The 17,613-nt window shown below is 42.0% G+C and overlaps 1 protein-coding gene and 1 long non-coding RNA gene across 10 annotated transcripts in view; one reads left to right on the top strand and one right to left on the bottom strand.

Moving 5' to 3' along the window:
- LOC139164750 (uncharacterized) overlaps window positions 1–9,920 on the top strand; it is a 49,177-nt gene extending 39,257 nt beyond the window's left edge. Inside the window, exon 3 of the long non-coding RNA XR_011558692.1 lies at window positions 9,343–9,920. This is a non-coding gene — a long non-coding RNA (uncharacterized lncRNA). The remainder of the gene's footprint in view (window positions 1–9,342) is intronic.
- Window positions 1–17,613, bottom strand: part of RREB1 (ras responsive element binding protein 1) — a 238,983-nt gene that overhangs the window by 182,421 nt on the left and 38,949 nt on the right. The gene's annotated exons all lie outside the window — the stretch shown is intronic.

Consider the following 17,613-nt stretch of genomic DNA (forward strand, 5'->3'; position numbering starts at 1 on the left):
TTTTACCGACCTTGGAAGGATGGAAGGCTGAGTCAACCTTGAGCCTCCTGAGATTTGATCTGCCAAACTGCTGGCAGCCGGTGATCAGCAGAAGTAGCTTGCAATACTGCCCTCTAACCACTGCACTACCGAGGCTCTTATCTGGAAAGAAGCATGGTTTTCTACTTGGATGAGAAAACAGTTTGGGAACTCATAGGAGGAGGAACAACAGAAAATCTTTAATCTCAATAGACCAAAGTAATCATTTTCAATTCTTAAATATATTATAATCTTAACTCAGGATTCTCTTCCCCCAATAGGAAGGGGAAAAAATAAAGTCTCGTAGATACCACACATGTATTCACTGATACATACATTATTGTTTGTGAAGCTTTTTAATTTAGAGGGGGGGAAACCCCAACTTGTATAATTCCCTAACAAACCAGAGAAAGTATACAGAGGACATCCCACAGGCTAATAGTTTAAGACTGTGAATGTAAACTATTTTAATCAGTGTTATATTTTAAGACGGGTGAATGGACAACATAATGACTTCCAGATACTGCTGTATTCCCATTACCCCTGCCAGCAGTTTGTGGGGAGAGCTGATAGAAGTTGTAAAGATAGAGGTTTATCTGGGAGGTGTCTGAGCCTACGAATTTTGACTGGTCCTCTATTTGAACTGGCTAGTTAAGGCAACCACAGAGAGGACAGGAATCTGAATGTAGACCAATGCCACCATGAGAGAAGGAAAGGTTTTGGTTACCTCAAAGACACACTGGTCTGACGCCTCTCAAGAGGCAAGTGGGAAAGATCAGAAGCAACGTGAGAAAATATTATTTTACTGAAAGAGTAGTAGATGCTTGGGACAAACTTCCAGCAGACGTGGTTGGTAAATCCACAGTAACTGAATTTAAACATGCCTGGGATAATCATATATCTATCCTAAGATAAAATACAGGAAATAGTATAAGGGCAGACTAGGTGGACCACAAAGTCTTTTTCTGCCATCAATCTTCTATGTTTCTAAGTGTTGGATCCAATGTTACTGGATAACTACCAACCTAAATTCTAATCTCCCCTTTGTCACAGCAACAGCTGCAGTTAGACTGGTAGTCCAGGATTTACAACAATTCACTTAGTGACTGTTCAAAGTTACAACAGCACTGAAAAAAGCGAGTTATGACCATTTTTCACAGTTACGAATCTTGCAGCATCTCCATGGTTACACGATCAAGGTTCAGTTGAATTCAGTGACGAGTGGTTCATATTTGATGGTTGCAGTGTCCCAGGATCACATGTTCGCCCTTTGTGATCTTCTGACAAACCAAGTCAATGGGGAATCCATATTTTCTTTTCCTTTCTTTCCTTCCTTCCTTCATTCCTTCTTTCTTTTCCTTCCTTCCTTCCTTCCTTCCTTCCTTGACTTCTATGCTGCCCAATCCCGTAGGATTCAGGGCGGCTTACAACAATATAAAACAATACAATACAATAGAAAAGAAAAGAAGCCAATATTAAAATTCAACACACTAAAATTATAGAACAATAAAATCCCATTATACAAACCTACGAATTAATCCAATCGACCAAACATATATTCCTATCCAATCAACACAATTTTGGCCATGAAAGATGGTAGTGTTCACGGCCTCCAGGCCTGCCGGCAAAGCCAGGTGTTCACGGCCTTTTGGAATGTTGGATCCATAGAGCCGGGGCAGCTACAGAGAAGGCCCTCCCTCGTGGCCCCGCCAACCTCCGAGTTTTCGGAGAGGGGCGGCATACAAATCCAAATAATAAATAAATTGTTTAGTCGACGGGACTCGGAGAAGGCCAACTCTGCGCAATTGTATTGGTCTCTGGGAGGTATGTGTCTACGGAGAGGGGCGGCATACAAATCTAATAAATAAATAAATGAATGAATGAATGAATGAATGAATGAATGAATGAATGAATGAATGAAAGATAGATAGATAGATAAATAAATAAATAAATGTAAATAAATGTAAATAAGTAAATAAGTAGATAGATAGATAGATAGATAGATAGATAGATAGATAGATAGATAGATAGATAGATAGATAGATAGATAGATAGATAAATGTGGCAGGAAACGGTCCTGAAGATAGTCTGGTCCTAAGTCATGAAGGGCTTTATGGGTAATAACCAACACCTTGAATTGTGACCTGAGACTAATCGGTAGCCAATGCAGCTCGTGCAGAGCATTGGTGTTATATGGGTGTTCCAAGGTACACCCATAACAACTCATGAGGCTGCATTCTGGATGACCTGCAGTCTCCGAACACTCTTCAAGGGCAGCCCCATGTTGAGTGCATTTAACAACCATATTACTAAACACAATTATTCACTTAACTGTCGTAAAGTGGGGCAAAACTCACTTAAGAAATGGTAACTCGAAGCCTACCTGTACTTAAAACATCTTTATAGCAATGTTCAAATGTGCAAATGAGCGATCCCTGCTAACTTGCCAACATTTCATCACTAACTCAGAATTGCAGGAATTGAAAAAGCATGGTATAAAGTCTCCCTAGGGATCTGCTTTATGTCCCCCCCCCCCCAGTTTTCTTAAGCTTAAAGTGAGCATGATATTAGAATCGTGTTTTAAGCATAGGTTCAGGGATATAATACAGACATTTCAACACTTGTTAGTGGCAGCCAAGCTACGAAGGTTCGTATATAAAGAATGACAACCTGGCCTATTAGATTAGACAGCTCCATCTCTAATCTGAGGTAGGGCTTAGCAAATGCTTCATGTCAACCAATGTGTCTTACAGAGTAACCTCAGCAAATCACCAAGCGATCATCCTTAGGGTGTTTTTATTTAAGATGGCCACAAATGGCCAGAATCCAGCCCACATAGTATTTGTATTTGTATTTATTAGATTTGTATGCCGCACCTCTCTGAAGACTGGGGGCGGCTAACAACAATATAAAAAGACAATGTAAACAAATCTAATATTAAAACAATCTAAAAAAACCCAATTTAAAGAATTACTCATACATACAAGCATACCATGTATAAATTCTATAAGCCTAGGGGGAAGGGAAATTTCAATTCCCCCATGCCTGACGACAGAGGTGGGTTTTAAGGAGCTTGCGAAAGGCAAGGAGGGTGGGGGCAACTCTGATATCTGGGGGGAGCTGGTTCCAGAGGGTCGGGGCCACCACAGAGAAGGCTCTTCTTCTGGGTCCCACCAAACTGACTACTGCAGCTTCAACCGCAATAACACAAGAGCACGCAACAGATTCAAACTTAATACGAACCGCTCCAAACTTGACTGTAAAAAATATGATTTGAACAATCGAGTTATCGAAGCGTGGAACTCATTACCGGACTCAATTGTGTCAACACCTAACCCCCAACCTTCTCCCTTAGACTCTCCACGATTGACCTCTCCAGGTTCCTAAGAGGCCAGTAAGGGGCGTACATAAGTGCACTGGTGTGCCTTTTGTCCCCTGTCCAATTGTCTTTCCTTTCTTTCACCTATCTTATATATTCTCTTCCTTTCATATATCCTCTCCTCTAAGTTAACTTTCACCCTCATATATATTACCACATGTCTATTTTTCTTCCTATGTATTTGTGTATTGGACAAATAAATAAATAAATAAATAAATAAATAGAACGACATTGCTTAGTCGACAGGACCCGGAAAAGGCCAACTCTGTAGGACCTAACCGGTCGCTGGGATTCAAGCGGCAGAAGGGGGTCCCGGAGATATTGTGGTCCGATGTCATGAAGGGCTTTATAGGTCATAATCAACACTTTGAATTGTGACCGGAAATTGATCAGCAACCAATGCAGACTGCGGAGTGTTGGTGTAACATGGGCATATCTTGGGAAGACCATGATTGCTCTCGCAGCTGCATTCTGCACGATCTGAAGTTTCCGAACACTTTTCAAAGGTAGCCCCATGTAGAGAGCATTGCAGTAGTCGAACCTCGAGGTGATGAGGGCATGAGTGACTGTGAGCAGTGAGTCCCGGTCCAGATAGGGCCGCAACTGGTGCACCAGGCGAACCTGGGCAAACGCCCCCCCTCGCCACAGCTGAAAGATGTTTCTCTAATGTGAGCTGTGGATCACCCTTGCCTGCTAAATAGCATTATTTTTACCTTCGGAGCTGTGTTTTTAAAGGATTATTTCAGCTTCGGTTAAGCCTGCATTAGAAAGAATGCATGCAAATTTAAGAAAATAAGAGCTCTCTCCGAAAAACAAACAACGGCAGCCAACTACCCCAGACAAAATGGTGCTGTTGGGATACAAAAATCTGGTTTGCGCACAGACCTTCTGCAGCTCAAACTGGTCCCAAACAGAGTGGGATGCAGCCTGTTTTATTGAACAGTTGTGCTCCAGCAACAAACAGGGCATTCATAAAAACTGGAAGAGCTTCTGTTCTGAGGCTTCAAGTTCTGCAAGTGAAACAATCCACTGCTGATGCTTTTTATGAGGGAGTTTAAAAAAAAAAAATTAGACCGAGGGGTAGGGGTACGACAGAGAGATGCCTCAGCTGCAGAAAATGTTATATGCAAAAGAAATACCAACTTTTAAAAAACCCACAGACACACAAGATGAATAAGAGCTACTGTTGCACAGTGTCACCCATTACTGACTTAGTTGGCAAGGCAGGAAATGTTGCCCAAAGGCACAAAGTATAGCATAATAGATAATACATGGAAAGTTAGGATGAGGGCGGGAGGGGGGGGTTGGAGGGGCAGTGAGAGAAGGCTGGATAAAGATGTAATGAAGAAGGAAAGTCTCGGCGGAGGAGGGAGGCAGGGTACACATCTTGTCTTTTAAAGCAATGTAAGATTTCTAAAAGACCCCCTTCCCAAAACAGATTCCTAAGTTTGATCAGCCAAATTTGACTACTTAATGTCCTGTTTAGTGCATTATTCGCTAGGCCTTGGCAACGGTGGGTTGCTCCCGATTCAGCCCAGTTCTGTGAACCAATAGCAGGGCCAGCAGGAAGCTCCTCCCACCTGCCTGGGACACACCGCCCATCCGCCCGGAATGCTTCTGCGCGTACGAACCAGTAGCAACAGGTTTTAGAACCCACTACTGGGACTTGTCTGAATCTACATCAAAAAGGAAACATCTGGTACAAATTAAATGCTATTGCAGGCATCCCTTGTACATTTTTAAGAGTTGTAACTATTACAGGCAATCCTCGCCTTAATGTCCATTTGTTTAACAAAGCTTTAAAGTTATAATGGACTTGTAAAAAGGAATTACTGCCCATCCTAGAAGTTACGACCTTGCAGTCGAGGGATTGCCATTGGGAAACTTGGTAGACATCTTGCATTTACAACAGTTTACAGCATTTTTAGTCCTATGGTTGCAATTTGTGACCTTCCCATTGTGTCATAAGCTGAGAACCACCTGTAAACTAAAGGTAATTTACACAAAATGCTCTATCTCAAACTACAGAAGCCCCAACCCACAATAGCGTACAGGCCATATGAGAAGCAGGTGAGACATTTGTAAAGTGAATTTTGACCCATTTTATGACCTCTCTTGGCACCATCGTTAAATGAATCACTGCCATTATTGAGTCAGTCGCATGGTTGTTAAGTGAATCTGGTCTCCTCATTGACTTTGCTTTGCAGAAGGGTACAAAAGGTGATCACATGACCCCGGGACACTGCAATCGTCATAAATGTCAGTCAGTTGCCAAGCATCTGAATTTTGATGACATGACCAATAGTCGTTAAGTGAGAAAAACGGTCACTTTTTTCCCCAGTGTCATTATAACACTGAATTGTCACTAAATAAACTGTTTTACGTCAAGGTCTACTTGCAATTTAGTGCGCCCTGCATGCGGAAGACATATCAGAAAGATGTCTACAACTCAATGTTTCATTTTGCACATTTCAGTAAATCAATGGTATTTAAAGCATTACTAGAATTAATTATATTAATACAGTATGAGAGATTAATATTTTTCCTAACAGGTTGCATTTAGCTATTCAAATTTCAGTTAAGATTGACAATGGGCATGAAAAAAGAGAAGATTTTTACTTCTCAAAATCATAAATTCATACACACACACACACACACACACAATTAATTGGCTTTTCCATTGTATTTAAAACATGTTGCAAATTTTAAAATGTTACGAGGGTCGCCCAGAAGGTAATGCACCCAAAAAAAATTCTCAGACTAAGTAATAGTACAAATGCGAAACTTTAGATCAGTGTTTTTCTGTATGGCAAATATAGGGTGTGCATCTGGGAAGCAGCTGTTTGCCAAAGGTCTGTGTGTTTATTAGTAGAGGTGAAGCTTAAATCAGCTGCTTCCTTGTTCACAGACTATATTCTCTTTAACCATCTCTCTGTGTTAGCTACCCAACAGGAGTTTGCTCGGTATTAACATCGAATCTTCAACACTAGTATATGCATCCAAGAGGCCTCCCTCCTATCTCTGGTGCTGGCTGATAAAATTGGGGAATCGAAGCCCACGCATCTTAAAGTTCCCAAGGTTGAGGCCACAGAAATCTAACCCCAAAAATTAAGCAACAGGCCAGGGGTTCCCAGACTTGGCAACTTTAAGACTTGTCGACTTCAAGTCCCAGAATTCTCCAGCCAGCTGGAGAACCCACCTCTGTTTTTAGTAATTATCCAGCACAGTTAACCATCAAAAACTGGCTTATCGAAGTGCTTTGTGTATCAAAAGCAGGCAGGTAGTTGCAAGAATTGTGCTCCGCTGGGGAAGCAAACCTGACAGTTTTGAACCTCAGCCTGCTGGAAGAGCATGGAAAACTCTCAATTGTGTGGCAGCTGCAGTCTGTCTCACAACACCCTCCCCTCCAATGGTTCCAATTTTGCCGCTGCCTTGCTGCAATGAGCATTTTGTTCCTGTGTGTTCGTTTCCTTCCCGTATCTAACCCTGACGAGGCAGACAGAATGGGGGCATCTGATGATTAGGAAGAATACAGGAGCAGAACTTGTAAGACTTGCAAGGTGGGACAGTTGCAGGACCAGGAAGAGCAACCTGTTCTTCAGCCCAAGGCTACTACTGCTTCAGTACTCATCCTCCTAGGCAAATGCCAGGGATCGTTGCTATTGCTGCCACTGACACCGTGTCAAGCCGGTGCAGAAGTTGGTGATAAATCAACGGCTTGCCACACTATCGGTAGAAGGCCTGATGTTTATGGGAACTTGGGAGGGGTGGTTTCATGAGGCAGCAGATGCAGCCACAAAGCATTCATTCAAGAAGTTCAAGGCCATCTTATGTCCTCCACCTGGGCGGAAGCGGAAGGAGGAGTTGCCACGCTGGCACAACCTGAGTGGGCAACGTGACAAGTTTGGGGGGGGGGGGAAAGGCATGTGAACTTTCAACTGGATGGGAAGCTCGGATTCCGCAATGTAGGTGCCAGGATGGCTCCAGAAATAAATTGGAACTTTGAGGAATGCATTGACTTGGATTCTGATTTAAATTTGGAACCTTGGCACACAGTTTAATTACTATATTTTTTTGGAGTACTGTATAATACGCACCAGAGTATAAGACACACCTTAGTTTTGGGGGAGGAAAATAAGGGGAAAATCTACCTAACAGGTATTCATCTGGCTAGCATCATTAGTCTGGTCAGCTTCAGCACATCATTTTATCCCCTAGTTAGGTCTGGAAAAAAAAATCTTCCGAGGGAATAGCAGTGAAAACAGGTCTGTAAAGATTTAGGGCTGGGGAAAAACTTCTTTAAAAAAGCAATGTAAAAAATCCTGCAAGCTGGGAAGAGAGCCGTAAAGATCGTTGGCACCTGGTTAGGGCTGGGGGGAAAAGCTGCAAAAAAGCTACATTTGGAGTTTAGCCTCTTTTAGGGGGTGCGAAAGGCACATCTTATACTCCAAAAAATACAGTAGATGGGAACCACACCAAGCAGAAATCCAGGGTAGTATACAATGGCCACACACTAGTCTGGTTGTGTGGCATAGATATTCTTATCACACACACATACCCAACTCCTGCTTAGTAGCCCACAAAGGTACAGGGATGATTCAACTTTCCGACTTGTTCATGCAACTGAATTACCCAAGGAAGAGTATGGCCTCAATGAAATCATGCCATTTACTTTTCCTGAAAAACTACTGAGAGTTGAAAATGCTATGTGTGTGTAAAACACAAAAGGGAGAGGGGGTGTTTCACCGCTATTAACTTAATAACAATAAATCGTGCCCACATTCAAAGATTGGAAAACTTCACCCCATCTACTTTGAACTGTCACCTGACCTTCATAGTACAGCTCTGCAGGCTTGATGCCGGTTACTACAGATGATTCAAAGAAAATTGATATTTGAACCAATGTTGCTGCTATTAATGGTGAGAAGACCACAAACAAATCTCTCAAACCTGGAGCCAGTTCCATTCTGCCCCCAAGACAATCAAGACACAACTTGATTGACACAGCAAGATGATCGCCACAGCAGATAAAGCACTTCAATCGCATGACTCATTCTACATCAATTTAAATACATGGATTCACTGAACTGAAATCTTCTTTTCCTTTCATTTTTCATTTTGATGTCCTATTATATTTTGCTTATCGGGTTGAAACTGCCAAGCCAAGTAAGAATGTCCTCTTCTAAATAGTCAAGGAGTTGCCACATGGGACAATATCCTGATGATACTTTTGATGCCACTGTAAAGCCATGCAGTAGAATGGTCAGTTTTACAACAGATGGTCACAACCAATACCAAAATAACTCACCCAGAGTGGATAGTTTCTCAAAACAAACTCTTGAAACATATGAAGTGATGGGTGTATCTAACTCTGCAATAAATGTATTTTTTAGCAGAGATATACTTGCACTTCCTCTTAGCAGTGCATACAAAGATTTCTTCTGTGTTCTATGCCAGTAATTTTGTCTGCCCTTCCCTAATATAATAATTAATAAAAACTTGTATTTAACAAGATAATTTAATGGATGGCCATATCTTTTTTTTAACAGAGTAGTATGACAAAACTACAAAGCTTCCCAAATAAAACAATGCAAATTAACTAATTCAGTTGAAAGGGTATGCAAAGTAATTAAAATATATGCCACAATTAGTTTTTTAAGAAGAGGCTTTATTTTGCGAAGAAAAAAATAATTTGAACAAAATACCGAACACAAATGTAAATGTAGTTTTACGAGAGACCGCTGCTCAAACCGGTTCTTAACCTTTACAAATTCTCTATTTGCTGGTTTCAAGATAATGTGTCAAGTACTCGTAGCATCGAACAATCTGAAACAGACATTTTAGTTGTATTTTTAGTTGCACCGTGTCTTTCTACCGAGGCTGAACTTGCAAGACTGCCTTTATATATAATCTCTCTCTCTCCCTCCCTCCCTTTTCCTTTTCAGTGCTGCAGCTAAAGATGCAGGCCAAAGTACAAGCAAGAAAATTTAGCCAACCGTAGCTGAAGAGGCTCACCTCCTCCCTGCCCCATGTGGCATATCTGGGCCAATCGCTATGCTACACCCAGCTGTTCTGCTCTGCGCCTGCATCCAATGACTGACAGCAGTGCACTGTTACTGCAGAAGGTGTCATCCATCACTGGAGAAATAGAGCTTTGCAGTGTACCAGAAACTTTAGACAGCTGAAATCCATCTTAACATCTGCATTTTCTCCTCTCACAAGGCACTCTTTTAAATTGAGAGGAGGGAGTGTTCAGAAAATGCACACACACACACACACAGAAGAATAAACGGGGAGGGGATCAAAATATTCATGAAACTTTCTGTCAAGACAGCTGGTTTTCAGTTATCAAAAACCCCAAACAATACAACTGCCTGCCACCAAGTTTTTAGTTGTTGTAGCGTCTTTCCTGCAGCATTTTAAAGCGCCAGGTGAAAGCTAATTCAACGAATTGTCTGTAACGTGTGTCCCAATTGATGCAACTGTAAAAATAAAATAGAGTGTGGCAAAATGAAAAATATACCTAGAGGATGCCTGCTTGCTGAGAATTTTGGGACCAAACTTTGCAAATTGCTTATGGAGTGAGGCAGCTGGTACTTCTAATCAGAAGACTCTTCAAATGTCTCTAAAGCAAGTGTATTTTAAAATTGTTAATTACATGCATGGGTTTGAACTTGTGTGCACACATGTAACAAAGGTATGTATGAAATTCCTAACATTTTACTCCCAGGAATTGTGTTATAGTACCTTTAAAAAGATATTTAAATCTATTAACAGCCTCCGAGATGCACCCCACAAATTTTTCCATAAGCTTTCATTTCTCTTTTTTTATATATTTAACTTAGATATAGAGAACTAACAGATTAATCAAAGGGCAAAAGCAGAAGGAATATTCGTAGGGCTTTGTGTGTGTGTGTGTGTGTGTGTGTGTGTGTGTGTGTGTGTACACACACTCAATATTTGGGCTTCAATTATCTCTTTGAATGAATGCTACTATTCTCATGCCCAGGATTTCACCTTGATCGCATTATACAATATTCCCCTCCCATGACTTTAGTATTATGCCATTCAAAATGTTAACGCAGAGACACTAAACCTCCGAACAATTTAAAACAATCTTCCAATCAAAATCCTGCAAAATTCCAGAGGAGAAAATATGGCGAAATAGCAGCCGGGGTTACAGAGTGTACTCAAAGAGGAAAGAACACAGTGACCGACCAACCTGTTTATTCTGCAGTAAATTTGTCTCTTGTTTCAAGAATTGCAAAGCAATCCACTTGCGAAGGTTTGCAATCCAGTGAGCCAGGAAAAGGATTCTGTTGCCAAGGCAATCATGGAACTCATTTAATTGGTTGACAGGTAGTCCTCATTTAGCAGCCACAACTGGGACTGGAAACCTGGTTGCTAAAACAGTTGTTAAGTAAAACTGCAACTGTGCTTATGGTCTTCCTTTCCTTTGCTTTGCTTTAAAGTATAGAAACGTGAAGGTCATAAATGCATGAATTTATCAAAAACATATTCGTTCACCATCGTAACTGCAAATGATTGCTAAATCATTCCCAACTAGTCAAGGAGAGAACCTATATAGAACTAAAGAGAAATTTCCTGACAGTTAGGACAATTATAAAGCCCTTCATGGCACTGGACCAGGGTATCTACGAGACCGCCTTCTGCCGCACGAATCCCAGCGACCGGTTAGGTCCCACAGAGTGGGCCTCCTCCGGGTCCCGTCAACAAAACAATGTCGTTTGGCGGGGCCCAGGGGAAAAGCCTTCTCTGTGGCAGCCCCGACCCTCTGGAACCAACTCCCCCCGGAGATTAGAATTGCCCCCACCCTCCTTGCCTTTCGTAAGCTTCTTAAAACCCACCTCTGCCGTCAGGCATGGGGGAACTGAGATATTCTTTCCCCCTAGGCCTTTACAATTCATGTATGGTATGTTTGCATGTATGGATGTTTGGTTTTACAATAAGGGTTTTTAGTTGTTTTAGTATTGGATTTACATGCTGTTTTTTGTTACTGTTGTTAGCTGCCCCAAGTCTACGGAGAGGGGCGGCATACAAATCCAATAAATAAATAAAATAAATTAATTAATTAATCATTGGAACAACACACCTCCAGAAGGTGTATGTGCTCCAACACTGGAAGTTTGCAAGGAAAGATTAAAGAACATTTGTCTGAAATGGTACAGGGCTTCCTGAGCAGGGGTTTGGACTAAAAGATCTCCAGTGTTCCTTCCAATTACTCTGCATTGTGTTTCTTTGTTAAATGAGGCAGTCAACTGAACTAGGTCTACCTGTATTCGCTTTCAAACTAATCTGCTTCAGAGGGCAGTTAGGAGGACAAAATTAGAGAGGCCATGAAGCTCTAGAAATGGCAGAGTATAAATACAGTGGTACCTCTACTTAAGAACACCTCTACTTAAGAACTTTTCTAGATAAGAACCGGGTGTTCAAGATTTTTTTGCCTCTACTTAAGAACCATTTTCTACTTAAGAACCCGAGCCAGGAAAAATCTCCCAGGAAAGTTGAGAGCGGTACGAAGGCCCGGCCAGTTTCCTGCCATTCCCCCTTTAATCCTGGCCATCTGGGCTGCCAGAGAAGCCTTTTGGTGATGCTTAAGGAGGCTTTGGCTGTCCAGAGAGAACGAAGCATTTTCCCTTCTCTGGGTGATTGGAGAGGGAATAAACCTCTGCCAGCGCCCAGAGAAAAGAAACGCTCCCTTCGCTCTGGGCAGCCGAGGAGTCACCACAGCGAAGGAAAGGCGCAGCTACAAAGCGAGAGGAGATAGGAGCCCTTCAGCATGGGAAGGAAGAGGCAGCAGGTAGCAGCAGCAGCCAGTGTATGGGAGGCAGCCTCGCGCCAGGTGTATTGGAGGCACATGCTCCTCTTCGCCACCTTCAGAGTCCCTCTTTTTTTTTTTAAGCCTTAAAGTTTTGAATTTTTTTGATTCCCCTCACCTCACCTTCTTCCTTCGGCAGCAACTCTCCTCCTCCTCCTCTTCTTCCTCCTCCTCCTCCTCCCACCCAAATTCCGAGCTTTTATTTTTTTCCTAATGGGTTTGCACGCATTATTTGCTTTCACATTGATTCCTATGGGAAAAATAGCTTCTACTTAAGAACGTTTCTACTTAAGAACCTGGTCACGGAACGAATTAAGTTCTTAAGTAGAGGTACCACTGTACTATGAATCAGTCCGCGGCGGAGATGTTAAATCTGAACTCACCAAAACCAGGATCCTACTTAAAAATTGCATTTAAATGTTTGCACTCAAGCATGAGTTAGATCAGCATATACTCGAAGAGTCTGTTGGCAGCATATCCTTGACAAGGACATTTATAGTGCACGTCGATTTAAATACATGGGGTGTGGGCGGGGTAAAATCCTGGGATGCTGGGATTGAGATGTGTTGCTTCTTTCTTTGCTTGAAAACAAAGTTTGCACCAACATGTGGAGAAAAACAATTATGAAGCCTGATTTCTAAGTTTCTTCACTGAAATCAAAAATACGAAGTCTTCCATCTTTCTGACCTTGGACTTGTTCATTTCGTTGGTGTCTTTCAGCACAGTCTCTTTACTAAACCATTTAAGGCACAGTGAGCCCTGATAAAAGAAGTTAATGTTTACTGAAACCTGTGCATGAACTGTACTAGACCTGATAGAACTTTTCTTTAAAAAAAAAGAAAAAGCCAAAGTTCTGCTTACCAACATCTATTGCCATTTTAAAAAATGGGTAAACTATGATTTTCTAGTAAACCATTATCAAATAGGAAGCTCAAGGAGGATATGGGAACCCAATAACTGAGTATGGACAAATATGTGCAACTTTTTTTTTAACCATATAATTATGTTGGAGGAAAGTGAGAAATGGGAACACTCATCGCATTTGTGCAAGTGAACAAGAAACAGTTGTCTGTTTAATCACAGGCTCATATTACATAGAAACATAGAAACATAGAAGACTGACGGCAGAAAAAGACCTCATGGTCCATCTAGTCTGCCCTTATACTATTTCCTGTGTTTTATCTTAGGATGGATATATGTTTATCCCAGGCATGTTTAGATTCAATTACTGTGGATTTACCAACCACGTCTGCTGGAAGTTTGTTCCAAGGATCTACTACTCTTTCAGTGAAATAATATTTTCTCACGTTGCTTTTGATCTTTCCCCCAACTAACTTCAGATTGTGTCCCCTTGTTCTTGTGTTCACTTTCCTATTAAAAACACTTCCCTCCTTAACCTTATTTAACATATTTAAATGTTTCGATCATGTCCCCCCTTTTCCTTCTGTCCTCCAGACTATACAGATTGAGTTCATTAAATCTTTCCTGGTACGTTTTATGCTTAAGACCTTCCACCATTCTTGTAGCCCGTCTTTGGACCCGTTCAATTTTGTCAATATCTTTTTGTAGGTGAGGTCTCCAGAACTGAACACAGTATTCCAAATGTGGTCTCACCAGCGCTCTATATTACAGGAGCAGACCCCAAATTATATTCTCAAAATTCCCAGGAAAGGCTGCAAAAACTCCTTCCTTAAACTCTAGTGAGCCACCCATGTTAACTCTGTTACACACAATGGAGGCACCATATAAATACAATGCGTAGAAGAGCCCAGTGCACATATTCTGGAGAGAGAGAAGTTCCTCGAGGATGGGCTGCAGCACAGACCTAAAAGCTTGTAAGAATAAACTTTTGGTCCTGGAGACTGACTCAAGAGCCTCAATGGTGCGGTGGTTAGAGTGCAGTGCTGCAAGCTACTTCTGCTGCTCACCGGCTGCCAGCAGTTTGGCAGATCGAATCTCAGTAGGCTCAAGGTTGACTCGGCCTCCCATCCTTCCAGGATTGGTAAAATAATGACCCAGATTGTTGGGGGCAATAGGCTTACTCTCTGTAAAACCACTTAGGGCTGTAAAGTACTGTGATATAAGTCTAAATGCTAATGCTAGATTGGATCCTGCAACACATTAACAGTGGCCAATATAGAATCAGATGGTCCCATGGATCAAATCAATATAAGGTTGCTTCTATAAAGGGGCTACAAGCAGTGGTGGGTTCTGGGTTACCTTGCTGCCGGTTCGCTACCTGACATGCCATGCAGACGCAGGTGCATCGCATGCCATGTGGGCGCATGAGCAATGCTAAAAACCCAGCTTCTGCGCATGCACAGAAGCAAAAAACAAAATGGCGGCACCCATGGTGCTGCCAAGAAGGTTTGTTCAGGGGGCGTGGCAGGCCTGGATCACTGCCGATTCAAGTGACCCAAGCCGCCAAGTTACTACCGGTTCCATAGAACCGTCCCAAACCGGGAGGAACCCACCTCTGGGCTACAGGCATCTAGCGCTACATCCACTGCTTTAAAATATGCATTTTAAACTGCACAAGAACATGGCTTTAAGGCCCAAACATTGCGTTTTGCAGTGGGTATGATGTTGCCACCCTAGCATCAAAGATATAAGCCAAAGATCAAGGCTCAGGGTCACAAAATTACTGAATTCTTCATCCATATCTAACAGATGCTGTCAGCAAGCACATCGAAAGAGAAGGCTCAATTCAAATTATTCACCTAATACATTTGGCATAACTTTATACGTCGATCAACACTGCATGCAACGGCTGAGGATATTCCCACAAGGGAATTCTTGCTCATCCGAAGGAACCGTGAAGATCCCCTTATATAGAGCGCTGGTGAGACCACATTTGGAGTACTGTGTTCAGTTCTGGAGACCTCACCTACAAAAAGATATTGACAAAATTGAATGGGTCCAAAGACGGGCTACAAGAATGGTGGAAGGTCTTAAGCATAAAACGTATCAGGAAAGACTTAATGCACTCAATCTGTATAGTCTGGAGGACAGAAGGAAAAGGGGGGACATGATCGAAACATTTAAATATGTTAAAGGGTTAAATAAGGTTCAGGAGGGAAGTGTTTTTAATAGGAAAGTGAACACAAGAACAAGGGGACACAATCTGAAGTTAGTTGGGGGAAAGATCAAAGGCAACATGAGAAAATATTATTTTACTGAAAGAGTAGTAGATCCTTGGAAGAAACTTCCAGCAGACGTGCTTGGTAAATCCACAGTAACTGAATTTAAACATGCCTGGGATAAACATATATCCATTGTAAAATAAAATACAGGAAATAGTATAAGGGCAGACTAGATGGACCATGAGGTCTTTTTCTGCCGTCAGTCTTCTATGTTTCTATGTTTCTAAGAATGAGAGCACTGTACACTGAATGCCATCATATTTTATACTATCAATCCAATAAATGGTCTCCTACACTTCCCTATTAAGATAACATAAACATTCACCCGCCTTCATCATTGCTTTAATTTATGTGCAACTACTTGATCACAAAAGTTATAAAGAAATAATCTGGACGTCTAAAACAGTGGTGGGGGGAAAAATGTGCCTTTTTTTCCTGCTCTCCCCCATTGAAGCAAGATGCTCCCAGGTGTTTAAACCAACTTTTTTCCCCTTCCCTACACAGCAGCAATAGAACTACAGTCACCTTGGAAACAAACATTGCCCGGTGTTTGCAGAACAAACAATGGTACCTTTTCAGCCAGTACGAAGCAGGCAGGGCAAGGGGCAGTCAAGCAATTCTAGGGTTTACAGGAGTGTTAACATATTGCATTCATTCACCAAGTCCAAAAATGCTTCAGCACCAAAAGAGAGATTCTTTCCAAAAGAGTGAATCTTTGGCTGGGAACCACAGCCAGGCAAGATGACGAGAAGATCAGCCCAGACTCGCAATGTGTACGCAATCTTTATGCCATTGTTTGAATCCAAGTGTTATTTCTAAATGCCTTGTGCAGATGGTTAGTTTTTTAGCTCGTTCTTCACGCAGATACATACACACAGATTTGCATCCCCCATACCCATCATGGCGAAACTGTGGCACATGTGCCGGAGCCATATCTGAGGGCATGCGAGGCCCTGGCCCTCTGGAATCAACTCCCCCCGGAGATTAGAACTGCCTCCACCCTCCTTGTCTTTCATAAATTACTCAAGACCCACCTATACCTCCAGTCATGGGGGAGTTAAGACACCTTTCCCCCAGGCTCTTTATATTTTATGTTTGGTATGTATGTGCTGTTTGGTTTTTAAATATGATAGGATTTTATATGCTTCTTTTTTAATATTAGATTTGTTTCGCTATAATATTGTTTTTTATTATTGTTGGGAGCCGCCCCATCGGAGAGGGGTGGCATACAAATCTAATTTTATTATTATTATTATTATTATTATTATTATTATTATTATTATTATTATTAATTAGATTTGTATGCCACCCCTCTCCGAAGACTCGGGGCAGCTCACAGCAATAATAAAAAACAATGTTATAGCGAAACAAATCTAATATTAAAAAAGAAAGCATATATAAACCCTATCATATTTAAAAACCAAACAACACAAACATACCAAACATAAAATATAAAAGCCTGGGGGAAGGTGTCTCAGCTCCCCCATGCCTGGCGATAAAGGTGGGTCTTGAGTAGTTTGCGAAAGGCTAAATTATTATTATTGCCTTATGTCAGCTCCAGGGCGCATGTGAGTGATGACCAGCTGATTTTCAGCCTTCCAGAGGATGTGGGGGAGGCTGTTTTCAACTTCCCCAGGATTCATGAAAGCCTCCGGAGCGTGTGGGTGGCAAAAAAATGGGCTCAATGGGCCTATCAGAAATTGGCTTCCAAACTTCCGGTTGGCCCATTGAGCTGCTTTTCAGTATCCCATAGACTTCAGGAAAGCCTCCTAAAGCCTGGGAAAGGTGAAAAACAGCCCAAAGGGCCCACTGGAAGTCCGGAGGCTTCAGTGAGGTCTGCATGAATGCATGCACCAGGGGGGGGGGGATCGTGGGGAAAGGGCATTGCATTATAGGCGCACATGCACTATAGCACACACGTGCACCCTTTTGGCACCCGAGCTAAAAAAGGTTTGCCATCACTGCCCTATACAAAATATACTTAAGAACTTTTCTAGATAAGAACCGGGTGTTCAAGATTTTTTTGCCTCTTCTTAAGAACCATTTTCTACTTAAGAACCTGAGCCCGGAAAAATTTTCCAGGAAATTTGAGAGCAGCATGAAGGCCCGGCCAGTTTCCTGCCATTCCCCCTTTAATCCCGGCCATCTCGGGCTTTTCTGAACTGCCAGAGGAGCCCTTCAGTGGCACTTAAAAAGTCTTTGGCAATCCAGAGCGAACAAAGCATTTTCCTTTC

Source organism: Erythrolamprus reginae, chromosome 3 (assembly GCF_031021105.1).
Source record: "Erythrolamprus reginae isolate rEryReg1 chromosome 3, rEryReg1.hap1, whole genome shotgun sequence".
In the NCBI taxonomy this organism is placed as follows: domain Eukaryota; kingdom Metazoa; phylum Chordata; class Lepidosauria; order Squamata; family Dipsadidae; genus Erythrolamprus; species Erythrolamprus reginae.